The 13223-nt window shown below is 42.6% G+C and overlaps 1 protein-coding gene across 6 annotated transcripts in view; it reads left to right on the top strand.

Moving 5' to 3' along the window:
* Positions 1-9269: 9269 nt before the first annotated feature.
* The window catches only part of LOC129835036 (ELAV-like protein 2), a 128976-nt gene continuing 125022 nt past the window's right edge, over positions 9270-13223 (top strand). For 4 of the 6 annotated variants that reach the window (XM_055900376.1, XM_055900374.1, XM_055900377.1 and 1 more), the window contains exon 1: positions 9272-9727. The gene's annotated coding sequence lies outside the window, so the exon portion shown is untranslated. Of the gene's footprint in view, positions 9728-10956; positions 11151-13223 lie in introns of those variants that run through there. The other 2 variants (XM_055900375.1, XM_055900373.1) reach the window with 2 other exon arrangements.

The following is a 13223-nucleotide window of genomic DNA, read 5'->3' as shown; positions in this document are numbered from 1 at the left end:
ATTTGGCGCCCTGCACTTTCACTGGCTGTTGTCATATCATCCCGTTAATGGGATTGCAGCCATAAGAAGTTTTAAAGGAATGCATCTCGGGCATCCACCAAGGTGAAAGTCCTGGCCTTGGGAAGCTTGTAGAGGACATCCTCTAGTGTCGGCATGATGTAGTGGGATCGTTTCAGTGCTTGGTTCAGATGCTTTGGGTCGATGCAGACCCTCAGCTTCTCTGGATTTTTCACTATGACCATATTGCTGATCCAGTCAGTTGGTTCAGTCACAGATGTCATGTGGCCATCGGCCTCATACTTGTCCAGCTCGGCCTTCACAGCCACTTTCATTGCAATGGGCACATTGCGAGGAGCACACTGGACTGGAGTGACGCTCTCATCCAATTCAAAGTGTACCTCCCCAGGCACTGATTCAACGGGACTGTTGAATACATCTTCATATCTGCTGAGTAGTTGTTCTTTGTACAGGGGTCCATGCTGGACATGCTCCACAATGTGCAGGTCATTTGGTACAGTGAACTGCATCAGTCCCAGGCGTTCGCATGTGGAGCCTGAGAGGAGAGGATGTTGACTGGTTTTCACAATCTCAAACTCCAGCTTGTTGTGTAATCGTAGTGTCACAAACCATTTCTTCCCTCGAGTGTACAGCCCCAATGGATTCATGCATGTAAATGTCACTCTCACTGTTCTGAACATTGAGTGACATCATCAACACAGTGAATCAATTCATCTTTCAATCCCCCGTATTCACAAGTGGCGTTTTATTCTCTCAAACGGGTTACAACGTTGTGTACTGACTCACCCTCTTCCTGTTTGCAGCTTCCGACAACGAACCGCTCGTAAATTACGTTTCTGGCAGGTTTGAAGTAATTCTCCAATGCATGCTATATAGCCTTTGCATCACACTGTTGTCGTGCTGTGAGGGTGAGATTGTGCCAGTAGATATGACTGCATTCGCTGCCCATTAAACTCCTCAGAGTTGCCGCTTGTACCTCGTTGGATTTCTCATGTAGACCGGTTGCCAGCGCAGAGTTCTTGAATTCATCCCTGAAGTTGTCCCAATTAGAATTCCAGTCCCCTTTGAGAACCATGGGATTTGGTGGCGGAATGTTCGCTGCCATAGCAATGGAATAGGAGATGTCTTTGCCTTCAGTCATGGAGGTAGGTAGTGATGGTAGCTAGCCAGCTAACAATGAGTTGACCAGTGTTTTGACTAGGAGTAGGAAACGGCGTGTGTTCGCATATGGAACGTAACTGCGCTTATACTGTATTTAGCTACAAAAATAACAAACGTGTGGTTTTCGAGCCACTTCTGACACCATGTTTCAAGTATGATATGTTGGATAAATAAATAAAGACAGACACCAATGTCACGTTTAATAGCCTTGTTCATGCATTGTACAAATCCCTACACGCGGAATCCGGGGAACAGTCCGGCTAATCGATTACCTATCAACCAGACTCTGTAACACTACCTTGCTTGCTTGAGCCAGCTCAATTTTTGATGACTGTATGACTGGTGTATTAGAGTCAGGCGTGTTCTACTGATTAATGCTGAAAGACAAATTCCAGATACAAATATTTTAGCATTATTATATAATAGATGCGAAATGCATTCTGAGATAACATCACTACACACAGTTCATACGGGTAATGTTAGCTACTGTAGCTAGCCAGCCATCTAACGTCAGCTGGCTAGCTAACAGCAAGCTTTAACTAGCAATACAAACCAATTGTCATAGCTAGCTAAAGTTAACCAGTAAGTTAAATGTTAGCTATCTAACATTAGGCTATAACTAGCAATGTGAATGGCATGCTGAGAAAATATCACTAACGTTACACACACTTCATACACATAAGTTAATGTTAGCTAGCAAGCCAGCCACCTAACCTCAGCTAACATTAGCTAGCTAACAGCAAGCTTTAACTTGGGATCTTTTGTTTAGACATGTCACGTTAATGTTAGCTAGCTAGCTAAAAAATTAACTATAATCCCAATCCATAGAGTAACGTTACTAGCAATATAAACCGATTGTCTTAGCAAGCTAAAGTTAACCAAATAACATTAGGTTCGTTGTTAGTTAGCCAGCCAGCCATCGAACTCCAGCTGGCTAGCTAACAGCAAGCTTTAGCTTGCAATGAAAACAACTTTCTGACAAAATTAGAAACGTATAATATCTGGATCTGTAGCTAGATTCTTACCTGAATACATGGATGAAAGCTTCACGGCAGACTGCAACCCCTTTTATAAGACATCCTGTGTTGTTTCCGCTTAATTTGCACAGCTTGTTTGGCCCGTTGTGTTCCACTGATTTCAAAATGTGTTATGAAATGAGAGAGTCGAGCATTGCATGGCACCATCGTCGTCCAGAACGTAGTCCATCACAACTTTTTCCCACTGACCTTTGTCAATAGCGCCTGATAAATTCAGGGCAGCAACGTTATTGAGAGCAGGAGCAACATATTTGCAGTTCTCCATGGCTAACATAATAACTTTCGAAAAAAATATGCAGTAGAAACGATTATTTACACTTTACGAGCAGCTCATTTTATAGACACAAGATGCAAGACCAACCAATCCAAACTCATCTATCGGCATGTGCAGTCCACTCAATATCTCAGCCAATCGTGGCTAGTGGGAAGTTTGCTCTCTTTTTCTGTGGCTTAACCAACTAGGCTCGTAATTTAACAATTTTACTCGTATTTACAGATGACATACAAGAATGATATTAAACCTTTCTGTAACTTCAACTGTATTGTTATTTTTTACTGCTCCTCATTAATTATTTGTTACATTTATCTCTTATTCTTATCCACATTTTTTAAACTGCACTGCCGGTTAGGGGCTCTTACGTAAGCATTTCACTGTGATACCTGTTGTATTATGGCGCATGTGACTAATATAATTAGATTTTATTTGATAATGTTGGATCTCAGCGATCACTGCCTGGGTCCGGGGTCAAGTGACCACCCCTCATCACTGTCAAGCGCTCCCTAAAACACTTCTGCGAGCAGTCCTTTCTAATCGACCTGGCCCGGGTATCCTGGAAGGATACTGACCTCATCCCATCAGTAGAGGATGCCTGGTTGTTCTTTAAAAGTGCTTTCCTCACCATCTTAAATAAGCATCCCCCTTTCAAAAAATGTAGAACTAAGAACAGATATAGCCCTTGGTTCACTCCAGACTTGACTGCCTTTGACCAGCACAAAAACACCCTGTGGCGTACTGCATTTGCTTCGAATAGCCCCCGCAATATGCAACTTTTCAGGGAAGTTAGGAACCAATATACACAGTCAGTTAGGAAAGCAAAGGCTAGCTTTTTCAAACAGAAATATACATCCTGTAGCACAAATTCCCAAAAGTTTTGGGACACTGTAAAGTCCATGGAGAATAAGAGCACATCCTCCCAGCTGCCCACTGCACTGAGGATAGGAAACACTGTCACCACCGATAAATCCACGATAATCGCTCATTTCAAAAAGCATTTTTCTACAGCTGGCCATGCTTTTCACCTGGCTACCCCTACCCCAGCCACTTGCCCGAGCTAGTCATGGGTGCACCTCAGCCATGCTCAAGATCCTAAACGATATCATAACTGCCATCGATAAAAGACAGGGCTGTGCAGCCGTCTTCATCGACCTGGCCAAGGATTTCAACTCTGTCAATCACCGCATTCTTATGGGCAGACTCAACAGCCTTGGTTTCTCAAATGACTGCCTCGCCTGGTTCACTAACTACTTCTCAGATAGAGTTCACTGTGTCAAATTGGAGGGCCTGTTGTCTGGACCTCTGGCAGTCTATATGGGTGTGCCACTGGGTTCAATTCTCAGGCCGACTCTTTTCTATGTATATATCAATGATGTCGCTCTTGCTGCTTGTGATTCTCTGATCCACCTCTACACAGACGACACCATTCTGTATACTTCTGGCACTCCTTTGGACATTGTGTTAACAAACCTCCAGACGAGCTTCAATGCCATACAACACTCATTCCGTGGCCTCCAACTCCTCTTAAAATCTAGTAAAATGAAATGCATGCTCTTCAACCAATCGCTGCCCGCACCCGCCCGCCCGATTAGCATCACTACTCTGGACGGTTCTGACTTAGAATATGTGGACAACTACAAATACCTAGGTGTCTGGTTAGACTGAAAACTCTCCTTCCAGACTTACATTAAGCATCTCCAATCCAAAATTAAATCTAGAATTGGCTTCCTATTTCGCAACAAAGCCTCCTTCACACATGCTGCTAAACATACCCTCGTTAAACTTATTATCCTACCGATCCTTGACTTTGGCGATGTCATTTACGAAATAGCCTCCAACACTCTACTCAGCAAATTAGATGTAGTCTATCACAGTGCCATTCGTTTTGTCACCAAAGCCCCATATACTACCCACCACTACGATCTGTATGCTCTCGTCTGTCCCTGGATGGGAGACCAAATACTCCTGGAAGTGGTGTTGGAGGGCCTGTAGGAAGCCCTCTCTCCTCTGGTCTTTCGGATGGGACTTTAAAACGGGTGTCCTGACTCTCTGTGGTCACTAAACATCCCATGGCACCTATCGTCCTTGCTAAATTCCCAATCTGACCATCATGGCCACCTAATCATCTCCAGCTTACAATTGGCTCATTCATGCCCCCCCCCCCCCCCCCCCGCAACTATTCCCCAGGTCATTACTGAATATGAGAATGTGTTCCGTCAATTTATTGGGTTAAATAAATAAATGCACATTTCTTGATAGCTAACCAAATGACTCCTTCATCTCTAGTTGTAGCCACCGAAAACCGATAGGAGGGGAAGAAGTCAGTCACTCACCCACTCCTCCAATGGCATGACTTCCTCCCAGCAGCTAGATATCTAACGTTAGGCTCCATGTTTTTGACTTGCTAAATAAATAGCTAACTGCATAAATTGATACACTAGCCCAGGGGTGTCAAACTCAATCAGTACACTGGTCATATAAAAAATACACATTTGGGCCAGACATAGCATATTTGTTTTTACAAAAAACTGTTCAACTGCAACCCAAACTGCAACCCAAACTGGCCAGTGTCTGACACATGTGCTAGCCCATTAGCCACGTTATTACTGATCATTGCCCTTGCTAGTTTGATTGTAATTGATATTCCCAGCCTTAGTTAGTTGTCCATTTAAAAAATATATATTAAGTAACTGAAACAGTGCATCCCAAATGGGTGGAGGCAGCAAACAAGGCCAGCTGTGATTTATAACCTGATATCAATATTTTTCCAACTAACAAGAAATGTATTGGTGAATTAAATAAATCATGCATTAAACTGCATCCATCTATTCTGCCAACAATGCCTCACTTTACGTCATGGAATTTTGAGTAAAACAGGACCTTTTTTTAAAGTTGGTTTTAAAGCATGAACTTTAACGGAGACGCTGAGAGTTGAGAAGCCGGTGCAGGTGAAACGTTTAATAAAACAACTCACATGGAACGAGACAACATAACAGTAGCATCTACGCATAAACACAGGAACAATACTCACTGGGGAAAGAAGCTAAGGGAGTGCCAGATACAGGGGAGGTAATAAGTGAGGTAATGGAGTCGAGGTGCGCCTCATGTAATAATTGATGCCGATCCTCACAACGTCGGGAGTCCAGTAGAGATCTAACGGCATAGGCCGGACCCCCCTCAATGTCCAGGGGGGCAGAGGGGTGTTGTGGGGGACAGCATCAGCTAGGGGACCAGGAACCACCGGCCTGAGAAGGGAGACATGATAAGAAGGTGAGATATGGTAGTCACTGGGAAGCTGTAACCTATACGTCACCTCGTTGACTCTCCGGAGTACCTTGAACGGCCACAAAAACCGAGGGCTCAGCTTCGTTCAGGGCAGGTGGAGTGGGAGGTTCCTGGTAGAGAACCGGACACGATCCCCAGGGTGGTACACAGTGGTCACACTGAGATCGCGGTCTGCCTGATGGTGGACAGTGCGCTGGAGTCTCATGTGAGCGTCGCTCCGCACTTCTTCTGCGTGCCTGAACCACTCAATCTCAGGCGCGTCAGTCTTTCCGGGGTCCACGGAGCCAGAGCCGGCTGAAAACCCAGAACACACTGGAAGGAGTGACGTAGCGAGTTCTGGGCGTACTCTGCCCATGGAAGGAATCGATACCACTCTCCCTGCCGCTCCTGCAAGTGACTCCTCAGAAACCTCAGCTCCTTGTTCATCCTCTCCACCTGCCTGTTGGACTGAGGTCTATACCCGGAAGTGAGGCTGATCGTGACCCCGAGCTTCTCCATAAAGGCTCTCAATACCCGTGAAGTGAATTGGGAGCCATGGTCAGACTATGTCCTCCGGAAGGCCATAATGCCGGAAGACCTGCTGGAACAGTGCCTTAGTGACCGGAAGAGCAGTAGGGAGACCAGAAAGAGAGATTCAATGGTAGGATTTTGAAAATATATCCACAACCACCAAAATGGTGGTGAAACCGGTCAGAGGGGAGATCAGTAACAAAGTCAATGGATAGATGGAACCAGGGACGCTGAGGCACGGGAAGAGGAAGGAGTTTTCCTGCTGAAGCGTTCCGGGGGGATTTGGTTTGGCACATACAGAGCAGGGGTTGACGTAGCAAATGACAAATGGCGTCACCAAGTACTCGTAGCGGCCAGACATCGCAGTCTTCCATTCATCCCCCTCCCGGATGCGGATGAGATTGTATGCACTCCGCAGGTCCAGTTTGGTAAAGAACCGGGCCCTGCTGAGCTGTTCGATGGCTGCAGGCACCAATGGGAGAGGGCAATGGTACTTCGTGGTGATTTCAGAAATTTGACGAACTGACTTGTTGGAACGGTGGCATCCTATGACAGTGCCACGTTGAAAGTCACTGAGCTCTTCAGTGAAGCCATTTTACTGCCAATGTTTGTCTATGGAGATTGAAAGGCTGCGTGCTCAATTTTATACATCTGTCAGCAATGGGTGTGGCTGAAATAGCCGAATCCATTGCTGACAGATGTATAAAATTGAGCACACAGCCATTCAATCTCCATAGACAAACATTTGCAGACTTTTGTATATACTTTGTACATCCTCCTTTTCTTGTTTCCTTGAGGTAAGCACAGATATATGAGTGATTGGATAGGTGAAAGTAGGTTGCCACTCTATTACTACCACAAATCCAACTAATTCAGAACTGTGATTATTTCAAGGAAGGAAAACAGTTATGCAGATTTTGTTGCTGAGAAATTCAAACGTGTAGTGTATTTTAGGTTAAAAGCTGAAGTTTGTAATTTCCACTTTAAAATGTCACACTAGATGTGCCCAAATGAAAAATGTCCTACAAAAAAAGTCCATTAATTATAATCCACATAATAATTCACATTTAATGCTGCTGCAGATTAATTGTACTGCTGTAGCAAACTTGCTCAAATTAACATCTTACATCTGTAGGTGTCTGAATGGGGTCATATTTTCTGGCATCTTCCAGCCATTTTTCATCCTTTCAAACTACCAAAAACTATGGACCTGTTTGACAACTCTTTCCTCCCTTCCTTGAAGTAATAATACCTGATCTAACGCAAATTAAAAGGGAGCAAGGAGAAATTCATTCTTAAAGTATTCGAACAGGGTCATTGCGTAGCAGAATTCACACTGTCGTGTCAGTGGAATTTTTATGCAATTTTAAATTGTCATTCTCTACAATAAAGCAACATACAAGCCTTTGGCAAAAGAGGCAAATTACCATCAGGTTGCATTATGTAAATAACACACTGAGTGCTCATGAATTCTGATGGGAATGCAGGCAAGGCTTATATTATGTACTTGACGACCATCGTTTTGCATCTTGAAAATATGCAACTCAGTGCACACATGTATGTGTAGCTCCTAAATTATGTAAAGCATATGTCAATTATAATAACATCTTAGTTTATTGGCCAAAGGCCTTCTTAGATTGACTTTCTTGTAAGTATGGCAGTTTGGCTTAAACTAATGGATAGGCCTATCTGAAGATGATCTTGACATAATTTTCATCACTAAAAGGCTCTTGGTAGTCCAATACTTTCTGCCTTTCATAGCTGATCTAGGTTCAGGATTAATACCCTTAGCCCTGACTTTAACTACTGCACAGATAAATGACAAAACAACTGGCCTTGGACCGGTTGCTTGGGGTCCATAACTTATTATGGGTTGTGTAGGTTTACCTACAGCATAGTTGGCAGAATATATTTCACTTGCTCATATTTCATGATGCCATTTTTTAAGATGCACAATGTAGGTCTATCTACTACTATCAAATGTGTAGATCTTTTGAAAACGTGTAATGTGTAGGCCTATTGTTCCTTATACTGGCTGGGGTAATGCTTATGCTTTAAAAACAGTTGTATTAAGGTTTTCCATCATGTCCTTCGAGTTATTTGTATATTATTTGTGCTGCTTTTGTACTCAATTACTTAAATGTTAAATAACGTTCTCTAATCGTCTTTTGCGTTTGAATAACATAGCTAAAACGCTGTGGGGGAAGCAGTAGGCTAAATGTAAACATGCTCAGTACAAAGCTGTGAATGCAGAGGAAAAACGTGTGCTCTCTGTCAGAACTCTCGTTCGCTGTCCTTGGTGCTGAAAGCTGTGGTGCTGAATGCCGATTTATTTGTTCGGTATGCATGGAAATAGGAGGCAAACGCCTCTTATTCCAAATACTATTACCGGTACCTAGTCAATGTGCGGGTACAGATTAGTCGAGCTTATTTGTGCATGTAGGTAGGGGGGTGGGGGGGAGGGTGTTAATGTAAATTTGATTAATTGTTCAGCAGTCTTATGGCTTGGGGGTAGAAGCTGATAAGGAGCCTTTTGGTCTTAGACTTGGCGCTCCGGTACAGCTTCCCGTGCGGTAGTAGAGAGAACAGTCTATGACTTGGGTGACTGGAGCCTTTGACATTTTTTGGGGCTTTCCTCTGACACCGCCTAGTATATAGGTCCTGGGTGGCAGGAAGCTTGGCCCCAGTGATGTACTGGGCCGTACGCACTTCCCTCTTTCCCCTGTTCAATCCATGTAAAATGAAATATCAAGACATTTCGTTATTCCCACATGCCAGCTTTTACGTCTCTCTGGCAAGTCGGTATTGTTGAACATCAAATTCCATATTCAGGATACCGTGTGATCGTTTTGAATGGCATAAAAGATAACCAATATAATATTTCGTTTGGTAGGATGGAAAGCCCGATGAGGACATGTCATAACCAATTACATTCAGGCACTTCGATGCATCACAGTGGATGGAGCTACTCCGGGTATACTTCCGCGTGCATGTGTGCTCGTGTCTTTAGGTTGAATGGAAGAAACAGCGAGAGCGGAGAGGTATAGCGTTGCTGTGATACGGCCCTACATATTTGCTGACAGGACTATCTTCCTTTTAAAGACAACCTCCTTACATTGCTTTTCACTTAGCGATGTCGCGTATCTGTGTGGTGAACCTTTAAAGAGAGAGACAGGCAGAAGCCGGCGTTTTAAATTATTTGATTCCTTTTATCTCTTCGGTATTTTTTTAAAATTTGATTTAATGCATTGGCTGAAAGGGACTCATTTCTGTTTTTTGGTTAAATGAATATTTGATTTAATAATTTTATTTTTTATTTTTTTCCCAAGTTTGAATTAAGAGAAAAGTGGAATTCATCTTTATATTGGCAAGTGCTTTCTTGATTCTCTATTTTTAAAGATCGTTTGGCTAAGGACGTCCATAACTTTCATTCGTAGAAACGGTAAGACATTTGCACATTTATTCATTCTGTGAAATCGATATTTTATGACTTCTAAGCTTGATGGTAGTCAACATTGAGGACCATATAGCCAAAGTTTGCAGTTACGTTTTCGTTGCATTGAAGAGATTCATTGTGTAGAATTGCGGTGCATACAAATGAATGTCTAGATTAGTCTATGCCCCTGTACGCCTATGTTTTTTTGCGACCCATGTCAAACTATGGGCCTACATTCTGTGTCCAGTGAGTGCGAATCTTTGGGTCTCGCATGTCATATAGGTAGCCAAGCCACGAGTGGGAATAGCCTACTACAATATGCATTGGATAGGCTATAGCTCGTTATGTCTTGACTAGTGCTCGTGAAATTGGCTATACCTATATATCGTCTCATAGCTTTTCTAGGATTTTTGCAGTAGAGCAAACTGATAAGTGAACAGGTCTCTGTTGAACATGGATGATAGTTATTTTTCTTATTACCAGTTTACATTATCGCAACCCCAGAGCCTATTATCCTTAATTGGGATGTGACAGGTTAGGTATTAGTCTAATCTGCATGACTAAAAAAGTGATTAGTGGTAGGAGTCTTGGCAACTTTATCAAGTCGAACTTGGTGCATGTTAACTCTAAATGCACTAATTGATAAATTAAACACACCTAGCCTACACCTGCCTTTGCACACCGACTCGTTTGGCAATAGGCGTTTGTAGGCTATCAAATTGCACAAATGGAAAATGGTAGCCTTCCTATAGCCTATTGTGTAAGGATTGGTTTACAAGCCCTGGATAGAATTGGTGTTGTCATTCTGCGTGCGATTATCATTTTAATAAAAGCCCAGACTATCTGCGAATAGCCTATTCAGCATGATGATAAACCAACCGATGCTTATCAAAAGTGCTGCATTCCCTTCACCTGACACATTTGAGACTTTAGGAACTCCACATTGTTAACAATGTGAGGGCAAAATAAACAATGCTTTGCACTATACTACAATGACTTCATTTGGATTAATTTCATATAAAAATAATGTTTGCTAGTTTTTCTTTCACGGCTTGACTTGGATGACCCATGTGGTCTGTGTACCTGATGGAAATTAAAATGCGCATCCTTCCTATTTGAGCTGGTTGACCAATGGAATCTAACAATTTCTGAGATTCCAAGTAGAATAACTGATTGGCTGCCTATATTGTACATTTCCTTAGGGGGCTGTTCGTAAATTCACTCCGGTTATCTACTCCGATTTCAGAGCGCTCCCGTCTGAGTTTTGCCAGAGCGCAGAATAACTGATACTATTACGATCGCTCACTTATAGTTACAATCCCGCTGCTGCCCATATATTCTTGACCTCGCTTACTTTGGACGGGCAGTGGGCGTTTGTTGCATGGACCTTCGTCAATTAGAGACATTGTTGTGAGCTTTATCACCAAAGGTAAGGAAACTGCAAATACTATTTTACTGTATCCAACGAATTAGCTAAATTGTAAAACAAACTTAAGAAAATGGCACGCTTTCAAATGCTAGCTCAGTTGGTTTGATGGTCACGAGAAAGAAAGCGGCAGGTACAACTGCGTGGGCTGCAGTAAACTTCAAGAATGATGCTTTCACCTATCGTTACTGTACCCAAGTATTTTTTACTAATCTAGTCCAGGTGGATAAAAATACGTTTTTTTCAAAATTGTAGCCTACTAACGTTTAAAGCTAACCAATACGTTAACACTGCGTTGGCTATATCAAAAGCCAGCCTGAATCAAATGCCTGAAACTTTTTTAGTTTAACTAGCTGGGTTATCTTATTACCAAGTTGTTTGCTACGGTAGCTAGCTAGTTAACCTGTGTTGAAATAGTTGCGCTTTCATACTAACTACGGATAACGTTATACAGCATTGTAGTCACCATTAGGCAAATTGAAACCGGTGACATGTCAATCAATTCATGTCGCAGATTTGTGCACAGAAGTTGGTTTCTCATACGCCATCAATACATTTCATGTAAGTGCTATGCATCCATTCCGACAGGACAATAAAATCACGGTGCATATTCATAACACGTGTAGGAGAAATTGAATTGATTGGTAATGCAGCACAAGGTCAGGACATTTTGTTATGCCCCATTTACATCGTGAAGTATATTATTTGGGATCTTCATGTTGTCTTGCCCCAATACTGAACGGAAAAGTGCAGTGTAACTCAACGTGTTTCTAATTTTATAGCAGGTCAATCTAGCTTGCAGTCAGTGGCATGGATTCAAGGGAATTCCCCCAAATGTACAAAGAAAAAATATTGTCTCGGTTTCATAATTTACCTTCAATTCACAAGAGGCTGAATGTATCTCACTGGAGAAGGCATCCGAGAGAGCAAAACAGCGCCCCTCTATGTATGTGTAGGCAACTGATGCTGTCTGGTCCAGAAGATGACATGTTTGGCGCCAGTAGTATTGAATGCAAGGGAAGCCAACAAGCAGTTGGCCTCCCTTAATTAAAAGTGTAAAATAGCCTATCAACGTTGAACTAAACTGAGTGAGCTCAACTGTGAATGTTCCCGGCGCACCAACAAGTGTTAAGGGAAGCCAGATTGGATTTAGCGTCACTCCTATCAAATCGCATTGAGAGCATACGTCATTGACAAACTATTTAAATTGTTGCATCTCATTGTGTTGTCCTCTGGTGGCAAGATAAAATGGTCCCTTTACGAAATTAGCCATGGCTGGAGATGGGGATTTGGACTTGTGGGTTCACTTACTTCAATTGTCTCAAATACATTGTTACAGTTGGTTTGCTAGCGAATTTGTCAGTCAAAACACCTCAAAACAAGACATGGTATCAATAACAAGATGAAACGAGGCACTTACGAGTCACCATATGCCAGTTCTCATTCTTGCTGGCAATCTGGCCATCCAGAATCGCAACAGGCTAATGCCGCTCAAGTGTTTGTCAGAACAAGGCCATTTCCGACTTGCTAACTGGTTGAAGTTATACAAGTGCCGCATTAAGCAAGTCGGAAATTCCAGAGTTTCCTACTTCCCCATTGAAATGCATGAAATCCGGCGCAAAGTAGCGCGGGGTTTATGAGTAATGTGACGGAGGCTTTACTCAAGCAATTTACTTTCCAGCACAGGTGGTAAAGATCAACTAATTGTAATGCCAGCTCTCATGTCTCCCTGCATGCAGTTTGGCATTACTCTCTGTGAAGTGCATCACTATTGCGCTACATTCCATCTATTTAGGTCATTTCTGGTTGGCTGAAGATGGAATGTTATGTAGTGACTTTATTAACGTATAACATTATGTAACCCACTCTAGTATTACTGTAAGGCATGAATTAGTTGTGTGCTGGTCACGCTTGTGTTCCAGGTTGCGGCCTCATACTACAGTGCAATCCGAAAGTATTCATAACACTTGGACTTTTTCCACATTTTGTTACGTTACAGCCTTATTCAAAAATTGATAAAATAAAAATGTCAGCAATTTACACACAGGACCCCGTAATGACAAAGCAAAAAAAGGT

Source organism: Salvelinus fontinalis, chromosome 36 (assembly GCF_029448725.1).
Source record: "Salvelinus fontinalis isolate EN_2023a chromosome 36, ASM2944872v1, whole genome shotgun sequence".
Taxonomy (NCBI): Eukaryota; Metazoa; Chordata; class Actinopteri; order Salmoniformes; family Salmonidae; genus Salvelinus; species Salvelinus fontinalis.
The sequence above is the reverse complement of the archived record's forward strand: the minus strand, read 5'-3'. Positions and strand labels throughout refer to the sequence as shown.